The sequence below is a fragment of the Triticum aestivum genome, chromosome 7B (genome assembly GCF_018294505.1).
Source record: "Triticum aestivum cultivar Chinese Spring chromosome 7B, IWGSC CS RefSeq v2.1, whole genome shotgun sequence".
Classification (NCBI taxonomy): Eukaryota; Viridiplantae; Streptophyta; class Magnoliopsida; order Poales; family Poaceae; genus Triticum; species Triticum aestivum.
The window spans coordinates 314,345,630-314,369,471 of NC_057813.1; positions in this window are offsets into that span (position 1 = coordinate 314,345,630).

The window sequence follows — 23,842 nt, forward strand, 5'->3', positions numbered from 1 at the left end:
ATTATGTGCAGAAATGATAATCTCATCCTCAGCTTGCTCCTCTGTGGGTATGATTTCTCCAGTACCCATCAACTTGATAGATTCACCTGGTGTAGCTTCATCTAGCACATTTGGGAGGTGCTCTCTTTGTGAGACGTTAGTCTCATCGAACCGCACATCTACAGTTTCAACCACTTTATAGTGAAAGAGGTTGAAGACTCTGTAGGTGTGCGAGTCCTTTCCGTAACCAAGCATAACTGACATTTGGCTTCTTACCAGTCAGAAGTTCATAAGATGACTTCTTGAAGAACTTGTGAAGATATACTCTATTGAGGTGTGTAAGGAGCAGAGAACTCATGTGTGATGCCCAAAGTATCAAGATAAATATCAAGGCCAACATTCTTGAACTCAGTACCATTGTCACTCCGGATGTGCTTGATCTTGATGCCATAATTTGTCATGGCCCGATTTGCGAAACGTCTGAAGACATCCTGCACTTCAGTCTTATGGAGAATTATGTGCACCCAGGTATATCTTGAGTAATCATCAACAATAATGAAGCCATAGACATGTGCAGTAGTAGTAAGAGTAGAGTAGTGAGTAGGGCAAAATAGATCCATGTGAAGCAGCTCGAAGGGGCGTGAGGTAGTCATGATTGTCTTTGAGGGATGCTTGGCTCTAGTCATCTTTCCAGCTTCACAGGCACACATAGATGATCCTTCTTGAACTTGATGCCCCCGATGCCAATGATGTGCTTCTTCTTCACGAGAGTGTACAGGTTCTTCTTCATGCCCGTACAGGTTCCAGCTTCACAAGAAGACATACGGCAAGTTGTGGTCCTGCTGAGAAATCTACCATACACATATCACCTCTTCGATAGCCTTCGAAGACTAGAGATTTGTCAGATTCCATTAGCACAAGACAGCGATATTTTCCAAATATCACAATCATGTTCAGATCACAGAGCATTGACACAGACATTAAGTTGTAACCAAGGGATTCAACAAGCATCACTTTATGCATGTGCTGATCCTTTGAGATAGCAACTCTAACAAGACCCAATACATTGCTTTTACCAGTGTCAGCGAACGTGATGTGGCTCTTAGTAGATGGACGTAGGGTTGAATCCATAAGAAGACTTCGATCACCAGTCATGTGGTTGGTGCAGCCGCTGTCCATAATCCATTCATTGGCTTTCGGAGTTGTACCCTACAGTGCAGTTAGCGGGATAGGCTTCACCAAGAGTATTGTGAAGAAAAAACATGTAGCGAACAAGCATATTATCAAAGTTTAGATACTGGTTAGGCATGATAGGATGCTCATCAAGAAACCCTGGGACGAAATACATGATAAGACTATTGTAGCATTTTATCTTGCGCCCCACAAGATGTTTTAGGTCTCCAGCATTGTCGTGAGATGATTTTGCTTTCCGGCTGGAGACCTTTCCCTACAAAAGAAGTTAATTCTTCTTAACCACCCACATCTTCAGGGGTGGCTTAGAATTAATGAGTCTAAGTGCAGCATCTGAGAACTTTGGCTAGGGAGCCCTAGCAAATAGCTTCGCGGGAGGAGAATAATACTCATAAGAATATGCAGAAAAGTTCTTAGTTTTGTGAACATATCGGTTAGAGGAAACACGCTCGTATTCATGAGTCGCATTGTGATTCTCCTGCAAAACATTGGCGTTAGGGTGACCATGTGTAGGACCTTGAAGTATGTCTAGAGGGGGTGATGAGGACATCAATACAATTGTTACACCCACAGCCCCTGCTGCTATACATACTGGACCAATTACTAGAGCTCGTGCACGCCAACTAAATTACCAGGTACTTTCGTTTCTTGGTAATGATTCTAATGTTCATGAGAATATGATGCTGCCTAAATTGGATACATTTGTTTTGCTTACAAATGAAGGGCCTAGCTTGGAGAAGGATGAACATTGGAGCAAGAACAAGCATGGAGATGATGGCATGCGCAAGGGAAACAAGAACGGAGTTACAAGTGATGATTTCAGGACTTTGAAGCCACCATAATGGGTGCATGAAGCCTTGGACGAAATATACAAGATGCCACTTCATAAATTTCGTCCCGAGGCTATTTTAGGTGCTGCGTCACCTTATTATTGGGCCAGGCCCATGTAATTTCGAAATACATAAGTATAGGCTATTTTTAGAGTCTGTATGTGTGGGGAAACAAGAGATATGGTTGATTTCGGACCCCTCCACCAAGGGCCACGAAATTCCCCCCCTCTTCCTCCATATATACAGCCCTTAGGGCATCGTTTAGACTTTGGGTTTTGTTTAGATTAAAAGTTCGCCATAGCTGCAACTTCGCGTACTTCGTTTGTGTTCAACGACCAGACAAAGGCGTCACAGAACCCCACCTTGATCAATAAAGCTTTCATCTTATATTCGCAATATCCAGATTGCAATCTTAGTTTCTTGCTTGTTCTTCGTTTGCTCGCAGGAAACAGACCCTCGTGGTCAGGTTGATCGTGCTCCGGCGTGGTCAATAACCTCTCGGAGTTGGTTTAGCGATTGCTAAGGCGCGACGTCCTCGCACGTTCGTAGTCGGATCGTCAAAGTCGACTTCCACCAAAGCGAAATCCACCATCTCATCGAAAGACGGGACACCTTTGCCTCTATCAAGTGGTATCAGATTTCCAGGTTGCTCGGTGAGATTTTACAGTTTTTCGTAGTTTAGATCGAGTCTGTCTTCATACCTATAGTCCACGAAAAAGCCACAAAAAAAATTAGGGTTAGTTCATCATATCCGAACCAATCTGAGCCTTTGCATAATCTTTTTAGGGTTTTGCTTTGTTGAATTTGCGGTTGCATCGTCGTGTCTAGTAGAGGCATTAATAATATTACTATTCGTTATCGTCATCCTATTCCTAGGCTAGATGATATGCTTGATGAATTGAGTGGCTCTACAATATTCTCCAAAGTTGATTTGCGTAGTGGCTACCATCAAATTCGTATGAAATTGGGAGATGAATGGAAAACAGCATTTAAAACTAAGTTTGGATTATATGAGTGGTTAGTCATGCCTTTTGGGTTAACTAATGCACCTAGTACTTTCATGAGATTAATGAACGAAGTTTTACGTGCTTTCATTGGACGATTTGTGGTAGTTTACTTTGATGACATATTGATTTATAGCAGATCTTTGGAGGAACATTTGGAACATTTACGTGCTGTTTTTATTGCTCTACGTGATGCACGTTTGTTTGGTAACCTTGGGAAGTGCACCTTTTGCACCGACCGAGTATCTTTTCTTGGCTATGTTGTTACTCCACAGGGAATTGAAGTTGATAAAGCCAAGATTGAAGCTATTGAGAGTTGGCCGCAGCCCAAAACGGTCACACAAGTGAGGAGTTTTCTTGGCCTCGTTGGATTCTATAGGTGTTTTGTGAGAGATTTCAGCACCATTGCTGCACCTCTCAATGAGCTTACAAAGAAAGATGTGCCTTTTCTTTGGGGTACCGCACAGGAAGAAGCCTTCACGATATTGAAAGATAAGTTGACACATGCTCCTTTACTCCAACTTCCTGATTTTAATAAGACTTTTGAGCTTGAATGTGATGCTAGTGGAATTGGATTAGGAGGTGTGTTATTACAAGATGGCAAACCTGTTGCATACTTTTCTGAAAAATTGAGTGGGCCTAGTCTGAATTATTCTACTTATGATAAAGAATTATATGCTCTTGTTCGGACTTTAGAAACATGGCAACATTATTTATGGCCCAAAGAATTTGTTATACATTCTGATCATGAATCTTTGAAACATATTAAAAGTCAAGCTAAACTGAATCGTAGACATGCTAAATGGGTTGAATTCATTGAGACTTTCCCTTATGTCATTAAACTCAAGAAGGGAAAAGAAAATGTTATTGCTGATGCTTTGTCTCGTCGCTATACTATGCTTTCACAACTTGACTTCAAAATATTTGGTTTGGAGACCATCAAAGATCAATATGTGCATGATGCTGATTTTAAAGATGTAATGCATAATTGTAAAGAAGGAAGAATGTGGAACAAGTTTGTTGTTAATGATGGATTTGTGTTTCGTGCTAACAAGCTATGCATTCCAGCTAGCTCCGTTCGTCTTTTGTTGTTGCAGGAGGCGCATGGAGGAGGATTAATGGGACACTTTGGCGTGAAGAAGACGGAGGATGTACTTGCTACACATTTCTTTTGGCCAAAGATGAGACGGGATGTTGAGCGTTTTATTGCTCGCTGCACTACATGTCAAAAAGCTAAGTCACGACTCAATCCTCATGGTTTATATATGCCTTTGCCTGTACCTAGTATTCCTTGGGAGGATATATCTATGGACTTTGTTTTAGGTTTACCTCGAACAAAGAAGGGGAGGGATAGCATATTTGTTGTCGTGGATAGATTCTCAAAAATGGCACACTTTATACCATGTCATAAAAGCGATGATGCTGTTAATGTTGCTGATTTGTTCTTTCGTGAAATTATTCGCTTGCATGGTGTGCCAAATACTATTGTTTCAGATCGCGATACTAAATTTCTTAGCCACTTTTGGAGATGTTTATGGGCTAAGTTGGGGACTAAACTGCTTTTTAGTACTACTTGTCACCCCCAAACTGATGGACAAACTGAAGTAGTCAATAGAACGTTATCTACTATGCTTAGGGCTGTTTTGAAGAATAATAAGAATATGTGGGAGGAATGCTTGCCTCATATTGAATTTGCATATAATCGTTCATTGCATTCTACTACTAAGATGTGCCCTTTTGAAGTTGTGTATGGTTTCCTACCTCGTGCACCTATTGATTTGTTGCCTCTTCCATCTTCGGAGAAGGTTAATTTTGATGCTAAACAATGTGCTGAATTGATTTTAAAAATGCATGAGTTAACTAAGGAAAACATTGAGCGTATGAATGCTAAATATAAACTTGCTGGAGATAAGGGTAGAAAACATGTTGTGTTTGCACCTGGAGATCTTGTTTGGTTACATTTGCGTAAGGATAGATTTCCTGATTTGCGCAAATCAAAGTTAATGCCACGTGCTTGATGAGGACATCAATACAATTGTTACACCCACAGCCCCTGCTGCTATACATACTGGACCAATTACTAGAGCTCGTGCACGCCAACTAAATTACCAGGTACTTTCGTTTCTTGGTAATGATTCTAATGTTCATGAGAATATGATGCTGCCTAAATTGGATACATTTGTTTTGCTTACAAATGAAGGGCCTAGCTTGGAGAAGGATGAACATTGGAGCAAGAACAAGCATGGAGATGATGGCATGCGCAAGGGGAACAAGAACGGAGTTACAAGTGATGATTTCAGGACTTTGAAGCCACCATAATGGGTGCATGAAGCCTTGGACGAAATATACAAGATGCCACTTCATAAATTTCGTCCCGAGGCTATTTTAGGTGCTGCGTCACCTTATTATTGGGCCAGGCCCATGTAATTTCGAAATACATAAGTATAGGCTATTTTTAGAGTCCGTATGTGTGGGGAAACAAGATATAGGGTTGATTTCGGACACCTCCACCAAGGGCCACGAAATTCCCCCCCTCTTCCTCCATATATACAGCCCTTAGGGCATCGTTTAGACTTTGGGTTTTGTTTAGATTAAAAGTTCGCCATAGCTGCAACTTCGCGTACTTCGTTTGTGTTCAACGACCAGACAAAGGCGTCACAGAACCCCACCTTGATCAATAAAGCTTTCATCTTATATTCGCAATATCCAGATTGCAATCTTAGTTTCTTGCTTGTTCTTCGTTTGCTCGCAGGAAACAGACCCTCGTGGTCAGGTTGATCGTGCTCCGGCGTGGTCAATAACCTCTCGGAGTTGGTTTAGCGATTGCTAAGGCGCGACGTCCTCGCACGTTCGTAGTCGGATCGTCAAAGTCGACTTCCACCAAAGCGATATCCATCATCTCATCGAAAGACGGGACACCTTTGCCTCTATCAAGTGGTATCAGATTTCCAGGTTGCTCGGTGAGATTTTACAGTTTTTCATAGTTTAGATCGAGTCTGTCTTCATACCTATAGTCCACAAAAAAGCCACAAAAAAAATATTAGGGTTAGTTCATCATATCCGAACCAATCTGAGCCTTTGCATAATCTTTTTAGGGTTTTGCTTTGTTGAATTTGCGGTTGCATCGTCGTTTCTAGTTGCTGGTCTTAGAGTCTAGTCTTTTAGAGTTTCGAGTTCTGGTCATAAGTTGTCACGCCGCCGCCGCACCATCATCATCGCCCCTGCCATCTACCACCACCGCTCCGAATCCGTATCCATATACCACCACCAATCCGTGTCCATATACCACCACCGATCCATATCCATATACTACCACCGCTACCACCACCGCAGCCATATACCACCACCATATATCCACCACCAATCCGATTTCCTTGCTTATTAGGTTTGTTTTCGAGATCCATCTAGTTTCCGATTCGTGTTTCCTTGCCGGAGTAGGTTTCGGAAAAAAAAGAGTCGGGTAGCAACGCTCCGTTTAGGCCCAAAATTTTTCGAAAACGCATTTTTCGAAAAAAAATCTGGCTATCCTATTTTTAGGTGTTTCTGAGTGTTTTGAGACAGGTGCCATTATAGAAAGTTTTTTTTGACCCATTTCCAGTTTTTGGGTCCGGGCAGTCGAAAAAAAAATTGGTCGAAAAAATTTCGTGCCCATCCTGTCAGTTTGAGCTAGGAAGAGTTTTGAGACACTCGCCATTATAGTGATTTTTCGCAAAAAACAAAACAGCGCAAAAAAAGAGCGCAAAAAAAGAGCGAACAAAAAAATTCAGAGTGTGCTTTTCCCTTGTTTACGTGCCGCGCCGTGATTTTGTTGGTGTTCTAGGCTCGCGTCTCTAGCACAGTCTAGCCTAGGACCAGCACAGTACCGTCGTTGAGCGTTTATTCAACTTTGCATCTTTGAATTGATTATTGCTGACCTTTTTTGCTACCATACTATAAGCCTTCCCAGCTCCACATACATCTACGTCGTGTGTTTGACTCTCCCTGGTAATCGCTCTATCCAAGCTTTGAGAGTTTTTGACTACAACGGTTGCCGATCACCGCCTGCTGCTGGGTAAGAACTGGTAAGAATTTGAGATTTGCTTGACGGATTTGTGATACACCACCACCACTTCTTAGTAGTCTGTAGGATCATATTCTTGTGTGTTTCTATTGCTGCTAACCATGCCAGGATCACAAGCCGACGAGATTGACTGGGAGAACTTATCGAACAAGGAGCTTCATGATAAGTTTCAGCAAATGATGACTGAACAGGTACAAGATGTGCTGAACAATTTTGAAGAGGCCATGGAGAAGATCACTGGCCTTGAGAAGACGTTCGAAACAAAGCTCGATAACAGATTTAATGAACTGCTTGCGCGTCTTCCACCACCGGCTGCACCTCTCGCACCTCTGCAACAACAACAACTACGCCCCCTTCCGAATCAGTATGGACGAGCACAGCGTGTTCCTATTGAGCCAGGACAAAATTCTGGTGCCGCTGCTACTACTGTTGGTGCTTCTTTGGCTCCTGCTACTGCTCCTGCTGGTACCCAGGAGGATGATGAGTATGCGGGCGATTATGACGATGAGGTTGATCAAAATCAGATCTACGAGCAGCCACCAGCACCACCACCAGCAGGTCGACCTCAGGTATATATTCGTAATGGTAGGCCTGCACCACCACCTCAGGTACGCGATGATGTCCATATTCCTAAACTGAAATTGAATATTCCACCATTTGAGGGTAGATATGTTCCTAATATATATCTTACTTGGGAGTTAGAAACTGAACAATGATTTACATGTTTACAATATCCTGAGGAGAGACGAGTTGCTGCTGCTGTTTGTGCTTTCACTAGTTTTGCATGTGTATGGTGGTCTGAACATTGTAGATTATATCCTATTCCAACTACTTGGGCTGCTTTGAAAACTGCTATGCGTACGCGCTGGGTTCCACCATATTATCAACGTGAATTGCTTCAAAAATTGCAGCGTTTAAGACAAGGGAAAAATTCTGTAGAAGAATATTATCAGGAATTACAAACTGGCATGATTAGATGTGGTATTGTTGAGGAGAATGAAGCTATGCTTGCACGTTCTCTGGGTGGATTAAATAGAGAGATTCAGACCATTCTAGACTATAAGGAGTATACTAATATCACTCGTTTATTCCATCTTGCTTGTAAAGCTGAACGTGAAGTGCAGGATCGACAAGCATTGGGGCGAACTAACTTTTCTGCAGGCCGACCTTCATCATGGACACCACGTGCATCTTCTACTTCAACTGCACCAGCACCTCCATCCGGTGCCACCTCCAGCCGTGATACAAGAAAACAGGCACAACCACCATTATCTGCCAAGAGCGCACCTGCGGGGCCTGCACAGCGTTCTTCTTCTTCCATGGCATCAACAGGGCACACAAGTGATATTATTTGTCGTCGTTGTAAGGGAGGAGGTCATTATGCGAGGGAATGCAAATCTCCGCGTGTGATGATTGCTACCGCGGATGGTGGATATGAGTCCGCTAGTGACTATGATGAGGAGACTTTGGCTCTTATTACACATGAAGAACATGGTGGAGATGATTCTGATCATGAGACGCAATACATGGCTCCTGAAGACGCTGACAGGTATGAATGTTTAGTTGCTCAACGTGTTTTGAGTGTGCAGGTCACACAAGCTGAGCAAAATCAGAGGCACAATTTGTTCCATACCAAGGGAGTTGTGAAGGAACGTTCTGTGCGCGTCATAAGAGACGGAGGGGGCTGCAACAACTTGGCTAGCATGGAGATGGTGGAGAAGCTTTCTCTCACCACAAGACCACATCCACATCCTTACTACATCCAATGGTTCAACAACAGCGGCAAGGTTAAGGTAACACGTACTGTTCGTGTGCATTTTAGTATCTCTACATATGCTGATTATGTTGATTGTGATGTGGTACCTATGCAAGCATGTTCCTTATTACTTGGTAGACCATGGCAATTTGATAAAAATTCTGTACACCATGGTAGAAACAATCACTATACTCTTGTTCATAAGGATAAAAATATTACTTTGCTTCCTATGACTCCTGATTCCATTTTGAAAGATGATATTAATAGAGCTAATAAAGCACAACAGGAGAAGAATAAGAGTGAAAATCAGATTGTGGCAAAAGAATTTGAGCAACAAATGAAGCCTAATAATAAACCATCTAGTGTTGCTTCTGAAATTAAATTGAAAAGTGCAGGTTTATTTGCCACCAAATCTGATATTGATGAGCTAGATTTCAGCAAATCTGTTTGCTATGCTTTTGTGTGCAAAGAGGCATTATTTTCATTCGAGGACGTGCCTTCCTCTTTGCCTCCTGCTGTCACTAACATTTTGCAGGAGTTCGCTGACGTTTTTCCACAAGACGTGCCACCGGGATTACCGCCTATTCGAGGGATTGAGCATCAGATTGACTTAATTCCCGGTGCTTCACTGCCAAACCGTGCACCATACCGTACCAATCCAGAGGAGACGAAGGAGATTATGCGTCAAGTACAAGAGCTTCTTGACAAAGGTTATATACGCGAATCCGTTAGTCCTTGTGCTGTTCCTATTATTCTAGTGCCGAAAAAGGATGGTACATCACGTATGTGTGTTGATTGTAGAGGCATTAATAATATTACTATTCGTTATCGTCATCCTATTCCTAGGCTAGATGATATGCTTGATGAATTGAGTGGCTCTACAATATTCTCCAAAGTTGATTTGCGTAGTGGCTACCATCAAATTCGTATGAAATTGGGAGATGAATGGAAAACAGCATTTAAAACTAAGTTTGGATTATATGAGTGGTTAGTCATGCCTTTTGGGTTAACTAATGCACCTAGTACTTTCATGAGATTAATGAACGAAGTTTTACGTGCTTTCATTGGACGATTTGTGGTAGTTTACTTTGATGACATATTGATTTATAGCAGATCTTTGGAGGAACATTTGGAACATTTACGTGCTGTTTTTATTGCTCTACGTGATGCACGTTTGTTTGGTAACCTTGGGAAGTGCACCTTTTGCACCGACCGAGTATCTTTTCTTGGCTATGTTGTTACTCCACAGGGAATTGAAGTTGATAAAGCCAAGATTGAAGCTATTGAGAGTTGGCCGCAGCCCAAAACGGTCACACAAGTGAGGAGTTTTCTTGGCCTCGTTGGATTCTATAGGTGTTTTGTGAGAGATTTCAGCACCATTGCTGCACCTCTCAATGAGCTTACAAAGAAAGATGTGCCTTTTCTTTGGGGTACCGCACAGGAAGAAGCCTTCACGATATTGAAAGATAAGTTGACACATGCTCCTTTACTCCAACTTCCTGATTTTAATAAGACTTTTGAGCTTGAATGTGATGCTAGTGGAATTGGATTAGGAGGTGTGTTATTACAAGATGGCAAACCTGTTGCATACTTTTCTGAAAAATTGAGTGGGCCTAGTCTGAATTATTCTACTTATGATAAAGAATTATATGCTCTTGTTCGGACTTTAGAAACATGGCAACATTATTTATGGCCCAAAGAATTTGTTATACATTCTGATCATGAATCTTTGAAACATATTAAAAGTCAAGCTAAACTGAATCGTAGACATGCTAAATGGGTTGAATTCATTGAGACTTTCCCTTATGTCATTAAACACAAGAAGGGAAAAGAAAATGTTATTGCTGATGCATTGTCTCGTCGCTATACTATGCTTTCACAACTTGACTTCAAAATATTTGGTTTGGAGACCATCAAAGATCAATATGTGCATGATGCAGATTTTAAAGATGTAATGCAGAATTGTAAAGAAGGAAGAATGTGGAACAAGTTTGTTGTTAACGATGGATTTGTGTTTCGTGCTAACAAGCTATGCATTCCAGCTAGCTCCGTTCGTCTTTTGTTGTTGCAGGAGGCACATGGAGGAGGATTAATGGGACACTTTGGCGTGAAGAAGACGGAGGACGTACTTGCTACACATTTCTTTTGGCCAAAGATGAGACGGGATGTTGAGCGTTTTATTGCTCGCTGCACTACATGTCAAAAAGCTAAGTCACGACTCAATCCTCATGGTTTATATATGCCTTTGCCTGTACCTAGTGTTCCTTGGGAGGATATATCTATGGACTTTGTTTTAGGTTTACCTCGAACAAAGAAGGGGAGGGACAGCATATTTGTTGTCGTGGATAGATTCTCGAAAATGGCACACTTTATACCATGTCATAAAAGCGATGATGCTGTTAATGTTGCTGATTTGTTCTTTTGTGAAATTATTCGCTTGCATGGTGTGCCAAATACTATTGTTTCAAATCGTGATACTAAATTTCTTAGCCACTTTTGGAGATGTTTATGGGCTAAGTTGGGGACTAAACTGCTTTTTAGTACTACTTGTCACCCCCAAACTGATGGACAAACTGAAGTAGTCAATAGAATGTTGTCTACTATGCTTAGGGCTGTTTTGAAGAATAATAAGAAAATGTGGGAGGAATGCTTGCCTCATATTGAATTTGCTTATAATCGTTCATTGCATTCTACTACTAAGATGTGCCCTTTTGAAGTTGTGTATGGTTTCCTACCTCGTGCACCTATTGATTTGTTGCCTCTTCCATCTTCGGAGAAGGTTAATTTTGATGCTAAACAACGTGCTGAATTGATTTTAAAGATGCATGAGTTAACTAAGGAAAACATTGAGCGTATGAATGCTAAATATAAACTTGCTGGGGATAAGGGTAGAAAACATGTTGTGTTTGCACCTAGAGATCTTGTTTGGTTACATTTGCGTAAGGATAGATTTCCTGATTTGCGCAAATCAAAGCTAATGCCACGTGTTGATGGTCCCTTTAAGGTGTTAGAGAAAATAAATGATAATGCATATAAACTTGAGCTGCCAGCAGATTTTGGGGTTAGTCCCACTTTTAACATTGCAGATTTGAAGCCTTATTTGGGTGAGGAAGATGAGCTTCCGTCGAGGACGACTTCATTTCAAGAAGGGGAGGATGACTACCATTGTTACACCCACAGCCCCTGCTGCTACATATACGGGACCAATTACTAGAGCTCGCGCTCGCCAATTAAATTATCAGGTACTTTCGTTTCTTGGTAATGATTCTAATGTTCATGAGAATATGATGCTGCCTAAATTGGATACATTTGTTTTGCTTACAAATGAAGGGCCTAGCTTGGAGAAGGATGAACATTGGAGCAAGAACAAGCATGGAGATGATGGCATGCGCAAGGGAAACAAGAACGGAGTTACAAGTGATGATTTCAGGACTTTGAAGCCACCATAATGGGTGCATGAAGCCTTGGACGAAATATACAAGATGCCACTTCATAAATTTCGTCCCGAGGCTATTTTAGGTGCTGCGTCACCTTATTATTGGGCCAGGCCCATGTAATTTCGAAATACATAAGTATAGGCTATTTTTAGAGTCCGTATGTGTGGGGAAACAAGAGATAGGGTTGATTTCGGACCCCTCCACCAAGGGCCACGAAATTCCCCCCACTTCCTCCATATATACAGCCCTTAGGGCATCGTTTAGACTTTGGGTTTTGTTTAGATTAAAAGTTCGCCATAGCTGCAACTTCGCATACTTCGTTTGTGTTCAACGACCAGAGAAAGGCGTCACAGAACCCCACCTTGATCAATAAAGCTTTCATCTTATATTCGCAATATCCAGATTGCAATCTTAGTTTCTTGCTTGTTCTTCGTTTGCTCGCAGGAAACAGACCCTCGTGGTCAGGTTGATCATGCTCCGGCGTGGTCAATAACCTCTCGGAGTTGGTTTAGCGATTGCTAAGGCGCGACGTCCTCGCACGTTCGTAGTCGGATTGTCAAAGTCGACTTCCACCAAAGCGATATCCATCATCTCATCGAAAGACGGGACACCTTTGCCTCTATCAGGGGGGGTGATTAGACTACTTGACCAATTAAAAACTTAACCTTTTCCCAATTTTAGAGTTTGGCAGATTTTAGCTATCTTAGGACAAGTCAAGCAATCATCACACAATTCAAGCAAGCATGCAAAGAGTATATAGGCAGCGGAAATTAAAGCATGCAACTTGCAAGAAAGTAAAGGGAAGGGTTTGGAGGATTCAAACGCAGTTGGAGACACAGATGTTTTTGGCGTGGTTCCGATAGGTGGTGATATCGTACATCCACGTTGATGGAGACTTCAACCCACGAAGGGTAACGGTTGCGCGAGTCCACGAAGGGCTCCACCCAAGAAGGCTCCACGAAGAAGCAACCTTGTCTATCCCACCATGGCCGTCGCCCACGAAGGACTTGCCTCACTAGCGGTAGATCTTCACCAAGTAGGCGATCTCCTTGTCCTTACAAACTCCTTGGTTCAACTCCACAATCTTGTCGGAGGCTCCCAAGTGACACCTAGCCAATCTAGGAGACACCACTCTCCAAGAAGTAACAAATGGTGCGGTGATGATGAACTCCTTGCTCTTATGCTTCAAATGATAGTCTCCCCAACACTCAACTCTCTCTCATAGGATTTGGATCTAGTGGAAAGAAGATTTGAGTGGAAAGCAACTTGGGGAAGGCTAGAGATCAAGATTCATATGGTAGGAATGGAATATCTTGGCCTAAACACATGAGTAGGTGGTTCTTTCTCAGAAATGGTAAGTTGGAAGTGTAGGTTTAGTCTGATGGCTCTCTCAACGAATGAAGAGGAGGTGGAGGGGTATATATAGCCTCCACACAAAATCTAACCGTTACACACAATTTACCAAACTCGGTGGGACCGATTCAATAGACTCGGTCGGACCGATTTAGTAAACCTAGTAACCGTTAGTGATTTTTGGTGGGACTGACATGCAACTCGGTAGGACCGATTCGGTTAGGGTTAGGGCATAACGTAATCTCGGTAAGACCAATTACACAAACTCGGTGAGACCGATTTTGGTAATAAGCTTTCCAGAGAGTTGGTCAGGTAAACTCGGTGGGACCGATTTGCTCTTTTAGGTGAGACCGAAATGTTACAAAAGGGAAACAGAGAGTTTACATTGCAATCTCGGTGGGACCGATCGCTCACTTCGGTTTGATCGAAACGTTATGAAGGGAAACAGAGAGATTACAATCCCATATCGGTGAGACCGAGATCCCTATCGGTAGAACCGATTTGCCTAGGGTTTGTGGTAGTGCCTATGACATTCAAACTCGGTGGCGCCGGATAGGAAGAATCGGTGTGACCGATTTTGGCTTTGGGTTTAGATCATTTGTGGATGTGAGAACGTAGCTGAGGGTTTTGGAGCATATCACTAAGCACATGAAGCAAGAGGCTCATTAAGCAACACCTCATCCCTCCTTGATAGTATTGGCTTTTCCTATAGACTCAATGTGATCTTGGATCACTAAAATATAAAATGAAGAGTCTTGAGCTAATGAGCTTGAGCCAATCCTTTGTCCTTAGTATTTTGAGGGATCCACTTTCATCATCCATGCCATGCCATTCATTGAGCTTTCCTGAAATAATAGTCTTGGAATAGCATTAGCTCAATGAGCTATATGTTGTTATGAATTACCAAAACCACCTAGGGATAGTTGCACTTTCACCATGAGAGGTCCTCTGTCTGTATGAAGCCTTTGGATGATATGGCGCCTTGGGTCAGGGGTTTGTCTTCTTCCCAGGTGGTGTCATGATGACATTCACGGGATGCTTCTCAAGACAGCTTTTGGGCACCCAGATCTTCTTCTAGGGTGACCCGTTCTAGTAGTTAGTACCAATGTACCTGGCAAATACATCACCATTCTGATTCTTAAATAGTTTATAATTTGCATTAAAGGATTCATCAATTGCTCAGGCGTCCAATATGAACCATCAACGTTCATTTTCCTCTCGAACCCAACACCCTCTTTTCTAGGGTCTCGATTCAGAATCTGCTTCTTGAGGACATCGCACAAGGTTTAATGCCCTTTGAGGCTTTTGTACATGCCAGTCTCAAGCAATGTCTTCAACTTGGCATTCTCATCAACAATAGTAGTGGCATCCTCAATAGAGGGGTTAGTTACCACATCAGCAGTTGAAGATATTGCAACATCAGAAGCAGTAGAACATTCAGCAACAGAGACAGCATTATCGCGCTCAAGACACTTCAAGCATGGTGGAACAAATTCTACCTGAGCGGTACTGATCTGTTGGGCGAGTAATGAATCATTCTTCTTTTGAAGATCTTCATGAGACGCTCTCAGTTTCTCTAGATACTGCTTCCTTTGAAGATAATCGTAGGAAAGCTTCTCATGAGAGGCTGAGAGAGTTTCATGACAACTTTCAAGATCTTCGTACTTAATGCGAAGACTTTTAATGTCTTTGATTAAGGACTGAGTTCGATTCATTTCCGTGTTCAACAGGTCATCGCTTTTATCTAACTGCTTTTGAATATGTTCCATAGCAGTTTGTTGCTCAGTTGCAATTTTAGCAAGTGTCTTATAGCTGGGTTTGGATTCACATTTAGAGTCATCTTCTCTAGAGATCCGAAAGTAGGCATCGCGTGAAGTTACCTTGGCACCACGTGCCATGAAGCAGTAGGTAGGAGCAGAGTCGTCATCATCATCACCATCAGCTTTGGCTTCAATGTTGTGACCATTGTCTTCAGTGTTGAAGATTGACTTGGCGATGAAAGCTGATGCCAGAGCCAGGCTTGCCACGCCTGAATCAGATTCCTCCTGAGACTCCACCTCCGCCTCCTTAGATGTAGACTCCTCCTCTGAATCCATTTCCTTGCCAATAAATGCATGAGCCTTACTTGATGAGGTCTTCTTGTGAGATGAAGACTTTGACGAAGACTTTGAAGCGGATTTTGAAGATTTCTTCTTCTTCTTGTCATCAGAATCATATTCCTTGCTCTTCTTCTTCTTCTTTGATTCCTTATCCCACTAAGGACACTCGGAGATGTACTGGCTTGTCTTCTTGCATTTGTGGCAAGTCCTCTTCTTGTAGTCATGTGATGAAGCCTCGTCATTCCTGGAGCTAGATCTTGAAGACTTGTTGAACCGATTCTTCTTGGAGAACTTCTAAAACTTCCTCACAAGCATTGCAAGTTCTTTGCCAAGCTCTGCAGGATCACCAGAGCTACAGTCAGATTCTTCTTCAGATGAGGAAACATCCTTTGCCTTCAGAGCATGGGTTCAGCCGTAGTTTGGACCATAGATATCACGCTTCTCAGATAGCTAGAACTCATGTGTGTTGATCCTCTCAAGTATGTCAAATGGATCGAGATATTTGAAGTCAGGACATTCTTGAATCATCAGGTCTGAGGTGTCAAATGAGCTGTCAAGTGATCTCAGAAGCTTCTTCATGATCTCATGCTTGGTGATCTCAGTGGCACCGAGAACACGCAACTCGTTGGTGATATCAGTCAAGCGATCGAACATGAGCTGGACATTTTCATTGTCATTTCTCTTGAAGTGATTGAAGAGATTATGAAGAACATCGATTCTTGAGTCTCTCTGAGTTGAGACGCCTTCATTGACCTTGGACAGCCAGTCCCAAACCATCTTTGCAGTTTCTAGTGCACTCACACGGCCATACTGCCCTTTGGTCAGATGACCACAGATGATGTTCTTGGCGGTTGAGTCCAATTGAGCAAATCTCTTGACATCAGCAGCGGTAACACCTTCACCGACTTTGGGAACGGCAGTCTTGTCGACATACCAGAGATCAACATCAATGGCTTCAAGATGCATGCGCATCTTGTTCTTCTAGTAGGGGTAGTCCGTGCCATCGAAGACAGGGGCACGCAGCGGGGACCTAGATTATCCCTGCAGTCGACATAGCTAAAACTCCAGGTCGTTAAACTGAATCACACAGAACAAGGGAGTACCTTGCTCTTATACCAATTGAAAGTGCTAGTTATCGACTAGGGGATGAATAGGCGATATTTATGAAAGTCTTGAAAACATGGTGGCTTTAAATAAAAACTGGTAAACTGAGCCTATATAGTAAGTAGCGGAATGAAAACTACACTAGACAAGCATTAGCCAAACATACAATACAATGAAAGCACGGATACTAACTACAACTAGGTAGAGGATCAGAAAGGAAGATAGTATGAAGCTAAACAGGTAATAGTCTTCACAGAATGAAGTCAAACAGATCAGACAGGCAAGCAATGACTTCACGAAGACAACTGTAAAGAGAGGAGAGTAGAGGATAGAACCAGTAGCTTGACGAAGACAAGGATTTGGTGGACCAGTTCCAGTTGCTGTGATAATTGTACGTCTGGTTAGGGAGGCTGAGATTTAACACAGAAGACCGTGTCTTCACCTTATTCCCCTTGAGCTAAGGACACCTATTCCTCGCCCAATCACTCTGGTAAGTCTTTGAGGTAGACTTCCAAACCTTCACAGACTTTGTTCACCGGCAATCCACAATGACTCTTGGATGCTTAGAATGTGACGCCTAGCCGGCTGGAGGATTCACAGTCCTCAAGTGTAACAAGTCTTCAGATCACTCAGACAGAAAGACTTCAGTGATGCCTAACACTCTTTGGCTCTGGGTGTTTTGGGCTTTGTCCTCGCAAGGATCTCTCTCTCAAATGCTTCGGAGGTGGGTTGCTCTCAACGACAAAAGCCGTGTACTAACTCTGAGCAGCCACCAATTTATGGTGTAGGGGTGGGCTATTTATAGCCAGGAGGCAACCCGACCTGATATGTCCGAAATGACCCTGGGTCACTAAGGAACTGACATGTGTCCAACGGTCAGATTTCAAACACACGCGGCAGCTTGGCTTGGGATACAAGCAAAGCTGACTCATCCAGCTCTGGATAAGATTTGCTCTCATTGTCTTCGCTCGAAGACATAGGATTTGGTTGAGCATTACATCAGTCACTCTAACTTTGTTCGCTTGGACCCCACTTAACAGTAATGACTCAATAAGAAGAAAAGGAAACTACGAAACAACTATGTCTTCACACTCCATAGTCTTCAAGTGAATAGCTTCACATGTCATAATCTTCATCGTGAATGTCTTCATGAACCACCATTGTCTTCAATGTCTTCACACATTTTTAGGGGTCATCTCTGGTAGGTAAACCGAATCAATGAGGGACACTACCTGTGTTATGCTGCAATTCTCACAAATACATTAGTCCCTCAACCACATTTGTCCTCAATACTCCAAAACCAACTAGGTGTGGCAGTAGATGCACTTACACTAGTCTATGGTGCAGAAGCGGTGCTACCCACGGAACTCATATACGGGTCACCTCGATTACTTGTCTATGACGAAGTAGAGCAAGAGTAGCTCCAGCATGATGATGTCGTGCTCCTTGAGGAGGATCATCTTCGGGAAGTTGTGCGAGCTGCATGCTACCAGCAAGCCTTGCGCCGCTATCATAGCCACAAGGTTCATGCCCAAAGCTTTGAGCAAGACGACCTTTTCCTTCGGCGTGTTCAGTTCACCAAGGGAACAAACAAGTTGACGCCAAAGTGGGAGGGCCCTTATCGGGTGGTATGAGTTACCAGACCTGACGCTATCCATCTAGAGACCGAAGATGGCATTCGTGCGCAAAACTCGTGGAACATAAAGCATCTTCGTAAGTTCTACCCATAAGGTGTCGTTGCCGGGCCTTGTCCAGGCAACCCCTTTTGTACAAGCATAGTCTCAAAGACTTGTAACCCTTTGTACAAAGCCAGGCATAGATCATGTGCATATGTGAATAAAGCTAAGTGTTCCACAAACTTTTATGCATATTTCCTTATGTACTAATGCATAGTATGAAGTGATTACGCTTGCTTAAATGAAATGGATAACGCACCGCCAAGGTCACCGCACTACATTTTATCTTCTTTCCTTTTCTACAAAGGCAGAAGGATTCCCCGCATGCATGTTTCCCGTGGGAGGATGATGGAGTACTACCATTTCGCCGTTTCGGATGGCGTTAATGTTCATTTCATTTCATATGATAAGAACTACAACAAAGAAAGATAAGTTGATAAAATTTCAACTATAGTTTCATTGTTTATATCTTGGAGATTCCCCTTGCATGATTCTATGTTCGTACGGGAAACCTGCATGCGAAGGAATCTTGTCATGTTTTGTCTCGCGCTCTAGCTCTACCTCGAATCTGCTCGGCAAAGTCTGTGTCGTTGTGTTTGAGACTGCCAAGTTACTTTGCCGGTGGTCGCACTTCCGGCAAGATGTTGAAGACCAACTCTTCAAAGCGCTCGCGGAAAGTGTGCGCCCCGACGATCTTCCGATTAGCATAGGGTGTTAAGTAAAAAATATTATGAAGACAGAAACAAGCAAGGAGAATAATACACATTTATTCGAGCACATCGAATGTCGTACATTTATTGAAAAACAAAAGGTGCTCAATAATGTCTTTCTTGGCCCTTTACTCCTCGGGTATACATCAAGTGCAAGGATGGCAAAGGGGGCGCATAGGCCAAGCGCTCCCGGGAAGCCATCTTGTCGGTGTCCAGCTACAGATGGTGGTGTTGCCACTGCTCAGCTAGAGATGATGGTGCTATCGGCGTTCAGCTGGAGTCCGAGTCGTCATCTTCAAACTTGATGCTCAGGGACTCGCTGTCGTCGCCTTCACCATTTGTGTGGCACCCCGGCTCAAAGCAACCGGTTTACCATGCACTGCCAACTCAAAGACCATGTCTTCTGGCAACACACAACATCTTGGTACAGAAAACAACCGCTTTATTGATGCTAGCGAATCAAAGTTTATATTACAACAGGTGGCGAGGCCAAGCAGCACACACGGTGTGGCTGAACAATATGTACATTATTTAGTGAACATAAAGGGGCCTCGATCATAACAACTATGCGGCAGTGGAACGACGTCGTAGCGGAAACTCCATAGCACAGGGACACCAATGTGGACACGATCTAGACTCAGACAACATTCCTTTCCAAAAAGACTTTCCTGAAATCTGGCATGACACGCTAGATCAGTACATTGAATGTACTTGCAAGCTCACAACAAGCATAAACATAATGACAAACAATATCATGATAATTAACCAATTCACAATAATGCAACAATATATCCAACATGTTGTGATCATGCTCTTGTGATAAAAGTCCCTCGGACTGGCTTACCAACGGTTATCGCTCTTGGATCACAAACATACCACCCTTGTGGTCTTGACTAGAGATATCTCGTGATCCTTCCGGCGATCACAGCCATGACCAATATTTGGTCTTAAACGGTGATCCTTCCAGCAATCACAACCACGACCAACACTTGGTCTAAAACAACAAGATGACCTTTCCACCATCATCACCAGTGCAAAGTTCATAACTTAGTGTGCAAGATTTATTAAATGTTGACCCATGGTGTGACCTACTTTCGAACGTGTCCGTAACCGTGGACTCGGCTATCGATAGATTAATACACTCTATAGAGGTAGTGCACTGTACCCACACCACGAACCCCATGGCCTCGCACTCCCATTCGGGTGGACCAACAGCATTCCGACGAAACCCTTCCATTGCCATGACACTCTCTCGGCCACTCCGACTCACTCCCCACCGGGCTAGTCCTGGGTGGCCCCGTGTCTACCAAAGACATAATGACCACCGTGGTGGCCAAAACATAAATGATCCCACTCGGGGACCCGGTACCATAAACTCAACAACGGGCACACAAGGTTATGTCTGTTTACCAAGCTAGGGTACTGCATGCCCATAACCTTCCCTCGTTGGAGGCACCGACCAGAGGCATGACCACAGACTGAATGAAGGCCTTCACATAAAGGCAAATGTGGTTGCACTGGGAAAAACTCGATTCAGTGGCACCATGACCCGGTCAACAATATATTCAAGTTGAGTTATTATTAGGTTCAATTTAACATGAAAATAACCGGTGTCATAGTATGCCATGAAATGCAACACTAACATATCCATCACATATTAACGGAAATGACTTCGTCAACTATATCCACACTAGGCATAAACATCAACAACTCATGACACTTCTCTGGTTAAGATTAAACCTCACTTTAAACAGAATCTTTTCTAGCAAATTTAACCATTTTTACTCATGCAAGAAAATAACTCCACTAATTATTTATATCCATAACCATATTATTTTTTCATCACCCAAAAATAAATCCTAGTTTCTTTACCAACTAAGTTAGCTTCAAACTTTCTGTGAATCAAGCATATTGACTAAAATAAGCAATTACCAGAATATAAATAACATAATAATGATTTAAATGCATGGATTAAATCATTTGTTCAAGTAAGAAAATCACAAATATTGTAATGGCACCATGAAAATGTTGATGTGGCTTGCCTTAGTGCAGATGAGGTTCACAAGCCTCTTGGTGATCCTCAAGACAAGCCTCACCCTCTGAAAATAATTTTAAACACCAGAGGAAAATATCAAGAACCCTTCTGAAATTCACCAGAAAATCTAGACAACATAGAAAAATCTCATCTTTGGTGAGCTGCTAGATTTCTGTACAAAGAACACGATACAAAAAGAATCAATTCAATTGGACTTATGGTTAAAGAGTTTGGTTGTCTCAAGCTCTCTGTAAAAATAAGAATTTAAATTTAAATAAAAAACATACTAGGGGCGAAGTTGAAGACGTAAAGCCTCAGGGCGCCACCACTCGTACCGCTTCGCAGCGTACCGAGTGGCTGACTAGAGGGCCCCGCTAGTCAGGTGCGGGGGAGGCGGAGAAGGAAACAGAGGACGGCGCGGCATCGCCGGAGCACACGCCGGCGGCAAGGGCTTCTTGGCCAAAACGAGAGGGAGGGATCCAGAGAGGAGACAGAGGCGCACCTGCCCGTACCCGTAGAGTAGCTAGGGGTGGTCGGACGGTGTCGGAATCGACCTCTCTAGCGGAGGCAGAGAGTGGAGGCCGCCGGAGACGAAGACGACGGCGAACAGAGGTGACTCCAGGGGCTCCAACCAGGCGGAACAGCACCACCGACGAGCGGCGGAGGCCCTGGAAGGTTTGCCAAGGCCTGGGAGGGGCTGGAGCTACAGAGACAACCCGAGGGGATCGCCGGTGAGCTCGAGCTCGGGGACGGCGGCCCGCGGCCTGCCCGGCCGGGATACGGCTATCTACGAGATTGTGGAGTGTGTGGGAGTGGTTGATGGTGCTCAAGGAGGCTGGGGAGGGCTCTATTTATAGCCGAGCATCGAGGGGGAATAGGGCTCCGCCGGTGGACACCTGGACATGGCGCCCGGCAATGAACGACATCAGTGAGAGGGGGAGAAGGCGATGCAGCTCACGCGGGGACTATGGGCGAACGGGGACGAGCATAGGGGCACTAGGGTGACGACGAGCACAGTGCGCATCGCACTATTACGTTGGCTGGACCGCGCCCGTGCCCGCTGCGGCGAGCTCCGGCATCGGCGAGCACGAGGAGGGAGTTAAGAGAGCTTGGATGAAGATTGTGGCGAAGTTTGGCAAGGCTAGGCAGGCGGGGAAGCGAGCACGCGCGCAACTGAGGCTCGGGCGGCACTCAGAGCGCGTCGGTTGCATGCCTGCACGCCTGGACAAATGTGGTCACCGCGTGAACTCTGACCTCAGGCCGACCTAAGCCCAAACTTCATGTCTGGCTTGTTGTTCGTGGTAGTTTTGAAGGTTACCACGCTTTGGTTTGGTCTCAGGTGTAGTAAAAAAGATTTCACATGCCTAGTAAGTTTCTGATCAGTAACTTTGAGAGCTTACTATGGTCAAACTACTGGGAGTTGGGAGCTAGGCTTTGGAGGTTATCAATCATCTACTAAGGTGATGATGCACAAGAAAAATCAGCCACAATGGAGCAAGTAAAATGGTAGTTGCTATGGAAACTACCATTTCTGTCCAAAACAGAAAATATTTTCTGTAGAAAAAATATTCCAAAAAGTGATGAAATATTTTTGCTCAGGAAGGTGCCCTAGGGTTCAAAGAATAATTGGGATTTTCCTCAGATTTTTATGGGCAAGAAAAATTGGGGTTGCTTTGGAGCACATTGAGCTAGCTAGGGTTTAAGAGAGGGAAATGAATATTTTTCATTAAAGAAAAATATTCCAAATATTATTTTGAGGTGAACCAGAGAAGGCATGATAGTTAGAGAGGGAAAAGAGGCACTTGGGTGAAAGCCAAGGGGTACCCAAGTGGTTAAGTCCATATGAAAAGATTCAAGACTCCAAATTTCAAAATCAAACCAACTGAAAATCAGGCAAAGAGAAGAGGGAAAAAACCAGGCTACCACAAACCTCCCCCACTTAGAATGAATCTCATCCTCGAGATTCAGTTGCTTGGGAAAACCATTCTGGATAATGTACCTTTAGAAATTCTTCCTGTTCCCAAGTTGATTCTAACTCTATGTGATGCTCCCACTGGACTTTGTAGAACTTCCTTACTTTACTACAAGTGACCCTTTCCATCTGATCCAAAATTCTAACCGGTCTCTCTTCATATGTTAAGTCCTTTGCCAGCTCTATTTCAGTCATAGCAGTCTTTTTCTCAAGCGGAGATATGCATCGCCTCAACTATGAAACATGAAACACATTGTGCACTTCCAACAATTCAGGGGTAGTTCCAACTGATATGCAACAGTACCCACTCGGGACATAACTGGAAATGGACCAATAAATCTGGGTGACAACTTTCCACGAGTCTAGAATCTCTGGACTCCTTTCATAGGAGTGACTCGGAGGTATACGTGTTCTCTGGGTTCAAAACTGATCTGTCGGTGCTTTGCATCATAATAACTCTTCTGTCGAGATTTGGCCAATTGCAATCTATCTCGGATTTCCTTAACTTGTTTCTCAGCTTCCATCATGAGATCCGTTCCGAAAATACGGCTATCTCCAGTTTTGGACCAATTTAAAGGAGTGTGGCACTTACGGCCATACAAAGCCTCATACGGTGACATCTTTAAACTGGTCTGG